Source organism: Myxocyprinus asiaticus, chromosome 41 (assembly GCF_019703515.2).
Source record: "Myxocyprinus asiaticus isolate MX2 ecotype Aquarium Trade chromosome 41, UBuf_Myxa_2, whole genome shotgun sequence".
Lineage (NCBI taxonomy): Eukaryota > Metazoa > Chordata > Actinopteri > Cypriniformes > Catostomidae > Myxocyprinus > Myxocyprinus asiaticus.
The window spans coordinates 10,450,781-10,466,148 of record NC_059384.1 but is presented as its reverse complement, the minus strand read 5'-3'; the positions used below and the strand labels follow the sequence as shown (position 1 = coordinate 10,466,148).

Here is a 15,368-nt window from a genome sequence, read left to right as displayed (position 1 = left end):
GGGTCTGCAGGAATCTCTCCTTTTGTTCACCGGGGTGATAAAGGGTCCTTGACCCCAGCTGGGTAGCAGAGTAACTCTTAGAGTTACCGGTGTGTGACTACTGCTTTTGGCCTCCAGGTCTTCCCAGCTTGCAGCTTTGGACCTTGAACAGTAGGAACACCAGACCTGAGCGGGGGTGTTAGTCTCCCAGTCATTGAACACTTACAAACTATTTGTCAGTCTTACATTGTTGTCATAGCTCTGAATCTGTGGCACTTTACAAATCCGCGTTTGGCATGAAATCTGCAAACGAAGAGTGCCAAAACAGTTGCACTTTTACATAGGAAAGGTTAACGGTTAAACTACACATGTAGCATTTTTTAAAAGATCCCTTTGTGTTTCTGCCTTGGTGGCACATATCAGGAGGACTTATGTAAATAGGCTTAGTAACATACTAACATGTAAGTCACAGCAAAGGACTTTGTCGTAATCTGCTGAAATTCAACTGAGTGCAGGAAAGGGCGAATTTTGGAAAGCAGGCTAATTAGCCTATGAGAAAAATACAGAAGAATTTGAGAGAGTCCTGAAAACTTGGGCAAAGATCCTCCTCCTCTATGTGTAAAAGTTTTAAAATACAAACAAACAGTGACCTATTACAGTGTAGAATGGCAATGGTGCAGCGCTTTTAAGTTCACCCAGCCCTACTTTAAATTATTTATATGCAGGCCCAGACAATATCTAGCATTTTTTCGCACTGATTTTGTTGGGAAGATTGTTGTTGTAAATTCTTTGGAATGGATTTAAACATGGTAAAATGTTTTAAACTGAGTTGTGAGTACGGCATACTAGTAATGACTGCTGAAAACCTTATCAGATTATCTGGATGTGTGGAAATTTGTGATTGATTGGTGTCCTAAATCTGTGAGTTTATCTTTAGAGTTTTCAGCAGAATTCTGCATGCACAGATTCCGTATGAGCCTGATAAGAGTAGATCAAATCTATGGGTCTGTTCCAAAACATAGTGAGCTTCCTTCCTTGTCATAGATGCACTCCTGAGAAGGTAGGTGTCTTAATTATGCTGCCTCGTAAGATACTTCGTTTTGGCCAAATTCTAGGATATCATCGTATGTATCCTTACCCGGTTAGGCGATCTCAGAATGCACCTTGATGAGCTTGGTGGAAAAATAAATCCAAGATGGCGGACAAAGCGAGAGAAATTTAGATTATAAATATACTTCAAATATATTCAGTACTGATAAAAATAGTTTAATATGATAGAAAACTGACTATATTACCCAAAATGTGTGTGCTATGTGTTTTTATGCTCATTAAAGTATTGCGTCGTTCCTCTCGCATCACCTCCATTGAAATTAGTTGTGAGTCGAGTCTCTTGTGCGCTGCACGTGGGGAGCGCTAATTGAATAACGCGTGGAGCTGCGAGAAGGATACAGTTGCAGGCTGTGCTTCAAAAAGGGGTGGGATCTCCTTTTCCTAACCTTAAAGGGTTAGTTCACCCAAAAAGTACAATTCTCTCATGATTTACTTACCTTTAAGCCATCCCAGATATGTATGACATTCCTTCTTCAGCAGAACCGAAGTGAAGTTTTTTATAAGCTCATTTCAGCTCTTTTTTTCCATACAATGGAAGTATACAGGTGCCATCAGTCTGCTGGCTATTTGGTGGTCCAAAAGGCATATTTAAGCAGCATAAAAGTAATCCACACGACTCCAGTCGATCAATAAATGTCTTCTGTAGCAAAACGATATGTTAGTGTAAGAAACAAATCGATAATTTAAAAGTTTTTAACTTTAAATCGTTGCTTCCGCCCAGTGCTGTATTTCTGTTTGAAATTACTTAACTCTCACGTGATGTTCATTCCTCAGTTGTATACAAAGTGCACGCTTCTGACTTCTCACGTGAACATGCCATTGCGCTTATGTCACGCACAGCAGCATCATGCGTCACCTGCTGGCAAAAAGTGATTTTTTTAAAGTTAATAAAGTTATAATTATCGATTTATCTTTTTACACAAACCTATCGATTTGCTTCAGAAGACATTAATTGATCGACTGGAGTCGTGTGGATTAATTTTATGCTGGATTACTTTTATTCCCAAATTTGGAATGCCCAATTCCCACTACTTAGTAGGTCCTCGTGGTGGCGCGATTACTCACCTCAATCCGGGTGGCGGAGGACAAGTCCCAGTTGCCTCCACTTCTGAGACCGTCAATCCGCGCATCTTATCACGTGGCTTGTCGTGCATGACACCACGGAGACTCCCAGCATGTGGAGGCTCATGCTACTCTCCGCGATCCACGCACAATTTACCACGCTCCCCATTGAGAGCAAGAACTACTAATCACGACCACGAGGAGGTTACCCCATGTGACTCTACCCTCCCTAGCAACCGGGCCAATTTGTTTGCTTAGGAGACCTGGCTGGAGTCACTCAACACGCCCTGGATTCGAAATCGCGACACATATCAGGAGGACTTATGTAAATAAGCTTATTAACATACTAACATGTAAGTCACAGCAAAGGACTTTGTCGTAATCTGCTGAAATTCAACTGAGTGCAGGAAAGGGCGAATTTTGGAAAGCAGGCTAATTAGCCAATGAGAAAAATACAGAAAAATTTGAGAGAGTCCTAAAAACTTGGGCAAAGATCCTCCTCCTCTATGTGTAAAAGTTTTAAAATACAAACAAACAGTGACCTATTACAGTGTAGATTGGCAATGGTGCAGCGCTTTTAAGTTCGATATTTTTTTTAACTTTCATCTAGTTTAAACTGGGTGATATAGCTAAAATAAAATCATCTTGACTTTTTAAAGCCTGTTTTCACAATTTTGGGTATGTATCTTGATAATTAAAATATGCATTTGCTCTGAAATGGGTTTATAAGGGTGACTGATTTCATTATTTTGACCAATCAGCCATTGCTGCATTGTTGATTCAAAATGTTTAAAGCAATATTTACACACATTATTTCACATATTTTTAACTAAAACATTTTAAAACTTGTGAAAGGCCACACTGGAACCTTCAAGAACATATCTGGTTAATTACGCTAATGAACTGTTAAAACAGTGTTTTGAACCGTTTCATTGAATCATATAGTTCAAAATGAATCAAACTTCTAAACTCGATCAGCATTTTTCTATTCTATTGCTATTTAAATACGGTTAAAAAATCAAATGTGATATTCCCAATACTGGTTCATTTTATATTAGCAACAAAATAATATTGAAAATCTGTTGTAAATATACAGTACAAAACATCACCCAGCCCTACTTTAAATTATTTATATGCAGGCCCAGACAATATCTAGCATTTTTTTGCACTGATTTTGTTGGGAAGATTGTTGTTGTAAATTCTTTGGAATGGATTTAAACATGGTAAAATGTTTTAAACTGAGTTGTGAGTATGGCATACTAGTAATGACTGCTGAAAACCTTATCAGATTATCTGGATGTGTGGAAATTTGTGATTGATTGGTGTCCTAAATCTGTGAGTTTATCTTTAGAGTTTTCAGCCGAATTCTGCATGCACAGATTCCGTATGAGCCTGATAAGAGTAGATCAAATCTATGGGTCTGTTCCAAAACATAGTGAGCTTCCTTCCTTGTCATAGATGCACTCCTGAGAAGGTAGGTGTCTTAATTATGCTGCCTCGTAAGATACTTCGTTTTGGCCAAATTCTAGGATATCATCGTATGTATCCTTACCCGGTTAGGCGATCTCAGAATGCACCGTGATGAGCTCGGTGGAAAAATAAATCCAAGATGGCGGACAAAGCGAGAGAAATTTAGATTATAAATATACTTCAAATATATTCAGTACTGATAAAAATAGTTTAATATGATAGAAAACTGACTATATTACCCAAAATGTGTGTGCTATGTGTATTTATGCTCATTAAAGTATTGTGTCATTCTTCTCGCATCACCTTCATTGAAATTAGTTGTGAGTCGAGTCTCTTGTGCGCTGCGCGTGAGGAGCGCTAATTGAATAACGCGTGGAGCTGCGAGAAGGATACAGTTGCAGGCTGTGCTTCAAAAAGGGGTGGGATCTCCTTTTCCTAACCTTAAAGGGTTAGTTCACCCAAAAATTACAATTCTCTCATGATTTACTTACCTTTAAGCCATCCCAGATATGTATGACATTCCTTCTCCAGCAGAACCGAAGTGAAGTTTTTTATAAGCTCATTTCAGCTCTTTTTTTCCATACAATGGAAGTATACAGGTGCCATCAGTCTGCTGGCTATTTGGTGGTCCAAAAGGCATATTTAAGCAGCATAAAAGTAATCCACACGACTCCAGTCGATCAATAAATGTCTTCTGTAGCAAAACGATATGTTAGTGTAAGAAACAAATCGATAATTTAAAAGTTTTTAACTTTAAATCGTTGCTTCCGCCCAGTGCTGTATTTCTGTTTGAAATTACTTAACTTTCACGTGATGTTCATTCCTCTGTTGTATACAAAGTGCACGCTTCTGACTTCTCACGTGAACATGCCATTGCGCTTACGTCACGCACAGCAGCATCATGCGTCACCTGCTGGCAAAAAGTGATTTTTTTAAAGTTAATAAAGTTATAATTATCGATTTATTTTTTTACACAAACCTATCGATTTGCTTCAGAAGACATTAATTGATCGACTGGAGTCGTGTGGATTAATTTTATGCTGGATTACTTTTATTCCCAAATTTGGAATGCCCAATTCCCACTACTTAGTAGGTCCTCGTGGTGGCGCGATTACTCACCTCAATCCGGGTGGCGGAGGACAAGTCCCAGTTGCCTCCACTTCTGAGACCGTCAATCCGCGCATTTTATCACGTGGCTTGTCGTGCATGACACCACGGAGACTCCCAGCATGTGGAGGCTCATGCTACTCTCCGCGATCCACACACAACTTACCACACTCCCCATTGAGAGCAAGAACCACTAATCACAACCACGAGGAGGTTACCCCATGTGACTCTACCCTCCCTAGCAACCGGGCCAATTTGTTTGCTTAGGAGACCTGGCTGGAGTCACTCAACACGCCCTGGATTCGAAATCGCGACACATATCAGGAGGACTTATGTAAATAAGCTTATTAACATACTAACATGTAAGTCACAGCAAAGGACTTTGTCGTAATCTGCTGAAATTCAACTGAGTGCAGGAAAGGGCGAATTTTGGAAAGCAGGCTAATTAGCCAATGAGAAAAATACAGAAAAATTTGAGAGAGTCCTAAAAACTTGGGCAAAGATCCTCCTCCTCTATGTGTAATAGTTTTAAAATACAAACAAACAGTGACCTATTACAGTGTAGATTGGTAATGGTGCAGCGCTTTTAAGTTCGATTTTTTTTTTTAACTTTCATCTAGTTTAAACTGGGTGATATAGCTAAAATAAAATCATCTTGACTTTTTAAAGCCTGTTTTCACAATTTTGGATATGTATCTTGATAATTAAAATATGCATTTGCTCTGAAATGGGTTTATAAGGGTGACTGATTTCATTATTTTGACCAATCAGCCATTGCTGCATTGTTGATTCAAAATGTTTAAAGCAATATTTACACACATTATTTCACATATTTTTAACTAAAACATTTTAAAACTTGTGAAAGGCCACACTGGAACCTTCAAGAACATATCTGGTTAATTACGCTAATGAACTGTTAAAACAGTGTTTTGAACCGTTTCATTGAATCATATAGTTCAAAATGAATCAAACTTCTAAACTCGATCAGCATTTTTCTATTCTATTGCTATTTAAATACGGTTAAAAAATCAAATGTGATATTCCCAATACTGGTTCATTTTATATTAGCAACAAAATAATATTGAAAATCTGTTGTAAATATACAGTACAAAACATCACCCAGCCCTACTTTAAATTATTTATATGCAGGCCCAGACAATATCTAGCATTTTTTTGCACTGATTTTGTTGGGAAGATTGTTGTTGTAAATTCTTTGGAATGGATTTAAACATGGTAAAATGTTTTAAACTGAGTTGTGAGTATGGCATACTAGTAATGACTGCTGAAAACCTTATCAGATTATCTGGATGTGTGGAAATTTGTGATTGATTGGTGTCCTAAATCTGTGAGTTTATCTTTAGAGTTTTCAGCCGAATTCTGCATGCACAGATTCCGTATGAGCCTGATAAGAGTAGATCAAATCTATGGGTCTGTTCCAAAACATAGTGAGCTTCCTTCCTTGTCATAGATGCACTCCTGAGAAGGTAGGTGTCTTAATTATGCTGCCTCGTAAGATACTTCGTTTTGGCCAAATTCTAGGATATCATCGTATGTATCCTTACCCGGTTAGGCGATCTCAGAATGCACCGTGATGAGCTCGGTGGAAAAATAAATCCAAGATGGCGGACAAAGCGAGAGAAATTTAGATTATAAATATACTTCAAATATATTCAGTACTGATAAAAATAGTTTAATATGATAGAAAACTGACTATATTACCCAAAATGTGTGTGCTATGTGTATTTATGCTCATTAAAGTATTGTGTCGTTCCTCTCGCATCACCTCCATTGAAATTAGTTGAGTCGAGTCTCTTGTGCGCTGCGCATGAGGAGCGCTAATTGAATAACGCGTGGAGCTCCGAGAAGGATACAGCTGCAGGCTGTGCTTCAAAAAGGGGTGGGATCTCCTTTTCCTAACCTTAAAGGGTTAGTTCACCCAAAAAGTACAATTCTCTCATGATTTACTTACCTTTAAGCCATCCCAGATATGTATGACATTCCTTCTCCAGCAGAACCGAAGTGAAGTTTTTTATAAGCTCATTTCAGCTCTTTTTTTCCATACAATGGAAGTATACAGGTGCCATCAGTCTGCTGGCTATTTGGTGGTCCAAAAGGCATATTTAAGCAGCATAAATGTAATCCACACGACTCAAGTCGATCAATAAATGTCTTCTGTAGCAAAACGATATGTTAGTGTAAGAAACAAATCGATAATTTAAAAGTTTTTAACTTTAAATCGTTGCTTCCGCCCATTGCTGTATTTCTGTTTGAATTGATTTTTTTAAAGTTAATAAAGTTATAATTATCGATTTATTTTTTACACAAACCTACAGTTGCCTCCGCTTCTGAGACCGTCAATCCGCGCATCTTATCACGTGGCTTGTCGTGCATGGCACCACGGAGACTCCCAGCATGTGGAGGCTCATGTTACTCTCTGCGATCCACGCACAACTTACGCAAGAACCACTAATCACGACCACGAGGAGGTTACCCCATGTGACTCTACCCTCCCTAGCAACCGGGCCAATTTGGTTGCTTAGGAGACCTGGCTGGAGTCACTCAACATGCCCTGGATTCGAAATCGCAACTCCAGGGGTGGTAATCAGCGTCAATACTCGCTGACTCTCTCTCTGTTTATTTATTTATTTATTTCATTTTTTATTAGTATATCAATCCACTTTTCAATCACACAGTAATTTTCGGAACCCAATTTGTTTTTATTGTAATTTCTAATAGTAATAATAATAATCATAATTTTACTATACATTGTGATACATTTCAGTTGTAATTTCTTAAGGATTTATTTTGAAAGTCCAGCGCTGAGCGCTCCAGGAAGTCTGTGTTTGAGTGTTTGTTTGTAAGCTAATTCACATTAGTGCAAAATGCTTCTCATTCAGCTTCTGGTAAAATGCTTGTCTGGTGCCGTTCTCAATGCATGTTATAGGTTGACTGAACTATTGATCATCTACATCTGAGTTGGAGTTTGTGTGGAGTGACCACTAGGGTTGAGCGATACCACTTATTTTCTTTTTGATCCGATACCAATAATTTGAAGTCCAATATCGTCGATACCGATACCAATACCGATACTTCTATTAAATTTATTTTTTTGTGATTTCTTGGGATAAAATGGGTAATTTAAAATATAGTTTTTAGTCATAATTCAAGTAATTTTTTTTTTTTTACATTTTTGAGCCTAAACAGAAAATTATTAGACTTCTGTTTTGTTTACCCTTACAAAAATGAATCATGGTTTCACTACAGTAACTATAGTTTAACCATGGAATTTAGTTAAATCATAGTTACCACTCAATTAAACATGGTTACTGCTATAATATTACTGTAGTAAAACGTATTAAAATAACCTATTAACAACAATTACACACAATTACAAGAAATAAGAAATGTCACCTTTAGATATGTTGTTATTTTAGCGTGAATTTATTCCAGAAGCAGTGGTGTAGTAGTGTCTGAAGAGGTGGGTATACTGTGAATTTATGAAAGTCATGCTCTTTTTATTAGGCTTCTATGAAAATTGTTAATACCTTATTATTACTCTAACTAATAAACTAATTCATAATATGCAATAAACTGTTAAGCGTTGTAGCTAATATGAGTGTAGTAATGTTCACGTTAACACATTATCTTGTATTACCATATATAGCCTACGTAAAAATTTATGGTTATTTGTTTTATTTGTGTGCTATTATGTGCTTTTCTGTGTATAGTGAAATTGTTTTCCTACTTAGAAATATAAATTGAAATGAAATGATCCACCGACAGCAGTAAAAGGCAAAAAAAGATCATCAAAAACTAGCAGGGGTGCAATAACATGCAGTATTTTCACAAAGTTTAATTGCATAAGTAAAAAAAAATTAAATCAAATATATATATATATATATATATATATATATATATATATATATATATATATATATATATATATATATATATATATATATATATATATATATATATATATATAATATATTACACGCAATACACTCAACGGTGCTGTGGCATCGCATTAGTAGATTGAAAAAGTTCCGGGTCAAAAGACTACTCGTTGTTCTGTCGGCCATACGTATCATCACTTATTTCAGGTGGTCATACGCAAAATCCTAAGAAAGATATGTGGGCATATGGCATATGCCTGCGTATGCCCTAGACTACACTGCTGTCCAGAAGCTGTTTCTCTGATTTTCTATCATTACCTCTACAAGGCACTGATCCCTCTTTTTTGAACCAGGGGCGAGGCCAGAAATCTCCAAATGAGTGGACCTTGGTGAAACAGGTGGACCTCTATTCTGTGCATAATTGCATCATTAATATAATGAAGCGCGCCCCTTACCTCAGCCTTTATGAGTCAATATTCGCTTAATTACCTAATACTTAAGAGTTGCATAATTACATGTACAGTAACAATAATTATTTGTTTTTTTTTTTTTTACAATTATTAAGTTTATTGTTAGAAATTTACCTTAATAGGTCATACTGTTGCAATTGAAATGGGGCTGTCTCTGCGTTGTGTTGAATAAAGTACTCGATTGACACCATCTCACGCCTTTGGTGGATTTTATTCTGTTTGAACACATTGAAAAACGGTGGTCAGTCCCAATAATTTTGCTCACGCATGTTCCACCACAACCATTCTCTCGGCTGGCGCAAATCTTAATTTTTATGTATGAACAATATAGGACAGGTATACAGTAATTAAACGTATTGTTTAAAATACAAAGTCTGTACCTGTATAAACACATTGAAAAGTGGTGGTCAGTCCCAATAATCATGCTCACGCATTTTGTATAATGAGGATGAACATTAAATCAAGCATGGTAGCTTGAGAAGATAGCATTCCATATACTTTCATAGATGACAAAACAAAATACATGTCGATGTTAACCCCCAAAAAATAAGATAAAATTAATTAAAATATTTTTCCCGGGAGCACTCACCCACCACAACCACTTTTTCGGCTGGCGCAAACCTTAATGACCAACCAGAACCAGTTCGCTACACAGCACCAGCCAATGGGTGGAGAGTGCAGCTTAAATATAATTAAAGGGTCATACAAAATTAAGTAAAGCAAGTTGGAAGCACCTTTCTGACCCTGTTACACAATGAAAAATGAAATGGCCATAGAAATAAATACAATGAATTAAAATAAGACTGTAGAGCCGAGGAGGGCGGGGCCGGGCTGGAATGAGACACACCCGGTCCCCAATCAGCCTGATGGGGCGCGCGAGGGATAAAGGCGGCCGGGGACGACAGTTCGAGAGAGAGAGAATTGCAGACAGCTGTACTGTGTGTTTTTGGTTGTGTGTTTTAGTTGTTCATTAAATTATTATTTAAGTTGTCAAGCCGGTTCTCGCCTCCTCCTTTCCACTGAACCCCCTTACACTGGTGCCGAAACCCGGGAAGGAGGAGGGATTCCCGTCACAGGGTCCTCGACACTGCCATCCACCCAGGGGAGCGCCGCTGCCGTCCGACGGGGGACGGAGTAGCCCGACCACCCGGACGCGGGGAACGGCCGCCGTCCGCAAGGCGAGTGGTGACGGGACTCCCCGACCGCCTGGAGCGAGGGAGCCGCTGCCGGGGGCGGAGGAGTGCCCTGCCGTCCCCCGGGAACGCGGAGGGGTCGAGAGAAGACCGCCGTCCGCGGGGGGAGGAGGGAAGCGACTCCCCGACCGCCTGGAGTGGTAGGGCCGCTGCCAGGGGCGGAGGAGAGTCCCCAGGGGACGCCGGGAACGCGGAGGGGCGTTCTGTCCGCTGGGGGTCGGAGGTCTGACTCCGGTCCGCCCGGGGAGGAGCGGCTGCAGTCCGCCTGAGAGGGTGGAGTAGTGATCGAGGACCACGCGACGGCACATCAGAGAACCGGTGAGTTTCTTTTTCTCTCTCTCCTCTCTCTTTCTCTGTCGCTCCGTGTTGGCCTTTCCCTCGCCATTTTGTGTTGTTGTTGTTGTTTTTTCCCTTCCTGTTTCCTCCCAGGTCGAGGAAGGCGGGGAGGACCCGCCGGCGTTTCTTGTCATTTGTCACTCCGAGAAGTCTTAAAGGTCACCTGCCACACAGTTGCGGGTAGATGACGAGCAAAATTACCCGCTAATTTCATACCCTGCCATGTCATCTACAGAAACATCTACCACTCTCCCACGTAAAATAATAATAATAAATGAAGTGAGACAAAGCGTGGATACTTTATCTTGGTGCTAAGAACAGTAAGCAGATCTGTTTACAGGCATGAATGTAGAGAGCTACGTAGTGCAGAGGAAATGAGCGACCCATTTCAGTTCACCATAATCATATCAAACGTTTTATTTGAAATAAAAACAAATTTTTCTACCTATAACAGGAATATGATGATTATCTTGCATGTGAGCTATTTTGCGTGCAACAAAATGCAGTTTCTTTTTATTTGCAAACTGTTCTATATTCCTGCAGTTTTGATTGGGTTGACCAGCCGTCAATTTGGGTAGACTTGTGCCAATCTGGCACTTATGTGGCCTCGCGCCTGGTTTGAACGAGCCTTGTGACAGCGCAAGTGCTTGTCTGCTTGTGTCTTTTAACATGCATGTTAAGATGAGCAGAAGAAAAATAGTTCCCATCCTGCACAAGTATCTGCTAATATAGCCTAATCTTTTTTATTTAACTTTGAAGCTTATGATTATTGTTCATGTTCATGGTAACCAAAAAAAAAAAAAAACATTTTACAATCCATATTTTTGTGTGAGGATCGATATTTTTGATGCAACATCAGTATCGGAGGTATGAATACTTAAGGATCGATCTGCCCATCCCTAGCGACCACATATTGTGCTGAGCAGTGCATCACGAGCCTCTGCGCGTGTTTATGTGTGTGTGTGTTGACAGAGCATTGCTCGTTCTGTAAAGCGTGGTGTCAGAGACTTAGCTGTGCATGCTGACTGTATATTTATTATTAAACACAGCCTTTTGCAATTCACAAAGCTTTTGGATGACTGTAAGGGTCTGAATAAAATGCACAAGTTATATGGACTACTTTAATGGTGATTTGAAGGTTATTTTTGTCATTATATGAGGTTGACAGTAAACGTCAATGACCAACATGCAGTATTGGATTTGGATCGGTCTCGTCAGACCGATACCCGATCCGGGTAAAAATGTCAGTATCGGACCCGATACCAATCCAGGTATCGGATCAGTGCCATCCCTAATTTAAATCAGGAAATACTCCCAATTTTCTTTTAAAAAACAGCTCAAGTGATTTGTTTACTCTGGAATGAGTAGGAAATGAACATTATGTGGCCTGTATCTGGGTGATTAGTGTTTTGGATGAGCGTACATCTTCAAAGTCGTAATTGTTGGTAGTGAACTGGGTGGGGCTGAACCAGAGCATAAAAGGGGTTGTTAGGAATCACTGGCTCTGGTGTGATTGAAAATGATTTAAACCCTTTCAGTTTTTGGCTGTATTGTCTCTGTAGTGCATTGCAACAGAAAGAGACCCTAGTTTCTCAAACCTTTCAGGGTGAGAGGAAGGGAAAAGGTGAGCCCTTTTTCACAGCTGTAAACATAGAGCAATATTTTGCTCTGTTAAAAACAGCTGCTTTATTCACATGCAATGATGTTAGGGTGACATTCTTTGTCTCCTGTCTCTAGATTTGTTCTTCGAGCAAACTAGCAGCTTCTGGCAATAAGTCGACTTTCCCATGCAAGAATAGCCAGAATCTTGAGATTCGTCCTAAGGGAGTAGTGGTCCGCTATAGTAGGAATTTATTTTTCCCTTTTTTTTTTTTTTTTTCTATGTGAAATCTAGCCTGTCACCTTAAATGGCAATTATTGGACAGCAGCTCTCATAGATGGTGCAGTTAAATAACTGAGGCAGACCGCTATATTTCATGATCTACTTTTAATACAGTTTTTTATTAATTTGATTAAAGGAATAGAATCTTTCTTGTTGGCTTGTTTTGACCCAGTTCCCAGTTATGAGGTCTAGACAGCTTCCATAAAGATGTCTTCACAATGAAAAGTATTTTTGAATATCTTGAGAGGTCAAGACCTTGCCAGGGGCCACTCTTGATGGACATGTTGGTAATTGGACTGGATTATTTTGGGGTCTGCGCTTAGGATGTAACTGGCAGTTTTGGCTCTGAACTTTAAGGTCAATATTGAAGTATTTATTAAATGTTGGGGGAAGACAGTTAGGTTTCCTTTACTTTGTTCTGTAAGAAAAAAAGACCATAACTGTACTACATGTTTACTGTTTATAGGGTAGAGACTGATTTGATTTGTGTCTGTATTTTGATTGGTACTATACCGTATGTTGTATGTTTTTTTGCTAACTATTGTAAGTAATTACAGGGTGGAGTTTCTACTTATTGCCACTTTTGAAACATTTAAAATAATGTCTTGCATTCTCAGATGAAAATGTTATAATTTAGAGGCTAGTCTTTCATAGTTCAAGAGACCTAATAGACTTCTCAGTTATGTTTCAAGTATCAACTTTGTCTAAGATGTTTAGCCTTAAATTCCTTAAGAGAAAAAAAAACCAAACAAGACACAAATAAAACAATGATTAAAATACATTAAGAGCCCAGAGCTATAAAACGAATGTGGATAACATAGCTGAGATAATTTGGACTTGGAAGAATTGAATGAGAAAGGATTGAGTTCATATTTAAAACTCTTTGAAGATTTTGATCAAAGTCTAGGGTGCTTTCACACTGGCAGTTTAGTTCGAAACACAGCATGGTTCGCATGAAAAATTGGTAATGTGAAAGCTGTCATGTGGACCGGGGAGCGCACCGTGGTACCGAACCCAAGACTACCTGTAGGAGGTGGTCTGAGTTCGGTTGCAATGGAACTGTAGTGTGATTCGCGTGAATGTGAAAGCAACTCGGACTCGGGTGCGCACTCGTTCAGCAAGTAAAGTAACCTGCGCATGCGTTTTAGCCGATGACGACATCTATCTATCTATCTATCTATCTAATTATCTATACACCTTATAAATACTATATATAAATACTATTATAATTTATAAATATAGGGTATAATAGGAGATGACAGTGGTGATAACTTCACCTTGGACACGGTGTAAGCGTGCAGTGTAAACAAAGATACAAATGAATTCCTTGCAATCAGCTGTCTCCTCAAAAATGCAGTTTGCGAGCAGCAGCAAGCCGCCTTCCCCTGGATATCTGATGAGTTACACCATGAAGCGCACATATACGCAGTTGTCGTTCACTCTGCTGTGCATAATGGCACCAAAATAAAAAAACAAAAAGTATGATGAGTCGCGTTGTATTCTCCATGCTTGTTTGTGATGACGTAAGATGAACGCAAATGGACCAGGGTTCGATAGAATCAAGTGAGTGTGAAACCAGACCAAAGCTGGGGGGGTACCGGGAACAATCGCACTCGGAATCGGACCGCAGCAAACGTGCCCAGTGTGAAAACCCCCTTTGGTATCTTGACAAATCTGAGCACTATTTGAAATGCTGTTGAGATTTCTTCTGAAATTCTAGAGGAAACGTGAGATTACTAGAGTCTTTTTGTCAGGAGAAAAATATGAGAAGCAGAAGACTTCATTTGGTCTCAATCTATTCTCATTGCTGCCTAGGAAAAGCAACTGATATATTAAAGAGATCTCATTTGTGAATTTTGTTATCAATAAATTTCAAAGCAACTTTAATTTAAACATCTTAAAACAGAAGCATTAATTAGCAGTGTGTGTGTGTGTAAACCAGCCTTAGGACAACTAGTCTATAGGAAGTTGTTAAAAATAGTCACTTTACCCAAATTTATCTTTGATAATCCTAATTTTCATAACTTTGTAACAAACTTAGTAAATATGTAAGGAATAATTGACGATGGACCGTTAAATGATTGAAAAATAATGCACACCCCAAGGTGGTAATGCGGACACATCGCACACCGGAGTGGCTGTTAGAACTCGGGTGTACATTATTTTTATCAATAATTCAACGGTCTGTCGTCAATTCTACCTTGAGAGTTCATGTGAGAGTGAAAGAGAGGAGGAGTACGAGAGTGCTTTCCACTATGGGAGGCTAATTTGGGCGAAATACATTGAAACACTTGCACATATTAGAATATAGAAACTTTTGTATTGATCAAGTCGCGGGGTGCTTTGAAACCAAACAAGGCTCTGTTTGTTGGTCATGGCCATGTCTCTCTCTCTCTATATATGTGTGTGTGTGAGCACGCGCGCATGCATTTGTGAGTGTGGGTGAGATGGAAGCGAAAGAGAGAGAGAGAGGGAGCACAAGGGCGCTTTTAAACCGAAATTGAAATAATTTAGGATATTATAGACATTGTTTGTCATTCTTATCTGATTAACTTAGCCAGTGTCTTTGTTTTATATGGTTATTTTGCTGTGATAGCCTGTATGGCTCTTTGAAATAACTGAAATAATTTTCAGAAGTGATATGGAACCATTATGCGGTCAAGACCTAGAACTACTTCATAGCCGTGCGTTTACTGGAAAATAATGTCTGTCATGGGGTGGGTGATATGACCAAAATCTTACATCACGATTCATTTTATATCATGATAACGATATATATCACGATATAGTAATTTTTTGGGGGAAAATCAATATTGGAATTTGGAAAAGCAATATTATTATTATTATTAATATAAACTTTCCT

At 38.9% G+C, this 15,368-nt stretch overlaps 1 protein-coding gene across 3 annotated transcripts in view; it reads left to right on the top strand.

Annotated features, from left to right (window-relative positions):
* The window catches only part of LOC127431748 (rho GTPase-activating protein 29-like), a 76,062-nt gene that overhangs the window by 4,855 nt on the left and 55,839 nt on the right, over positions 1-15,368 (top strand). The gene's annotated exons all lie outside the window — the stretch shown is intronic.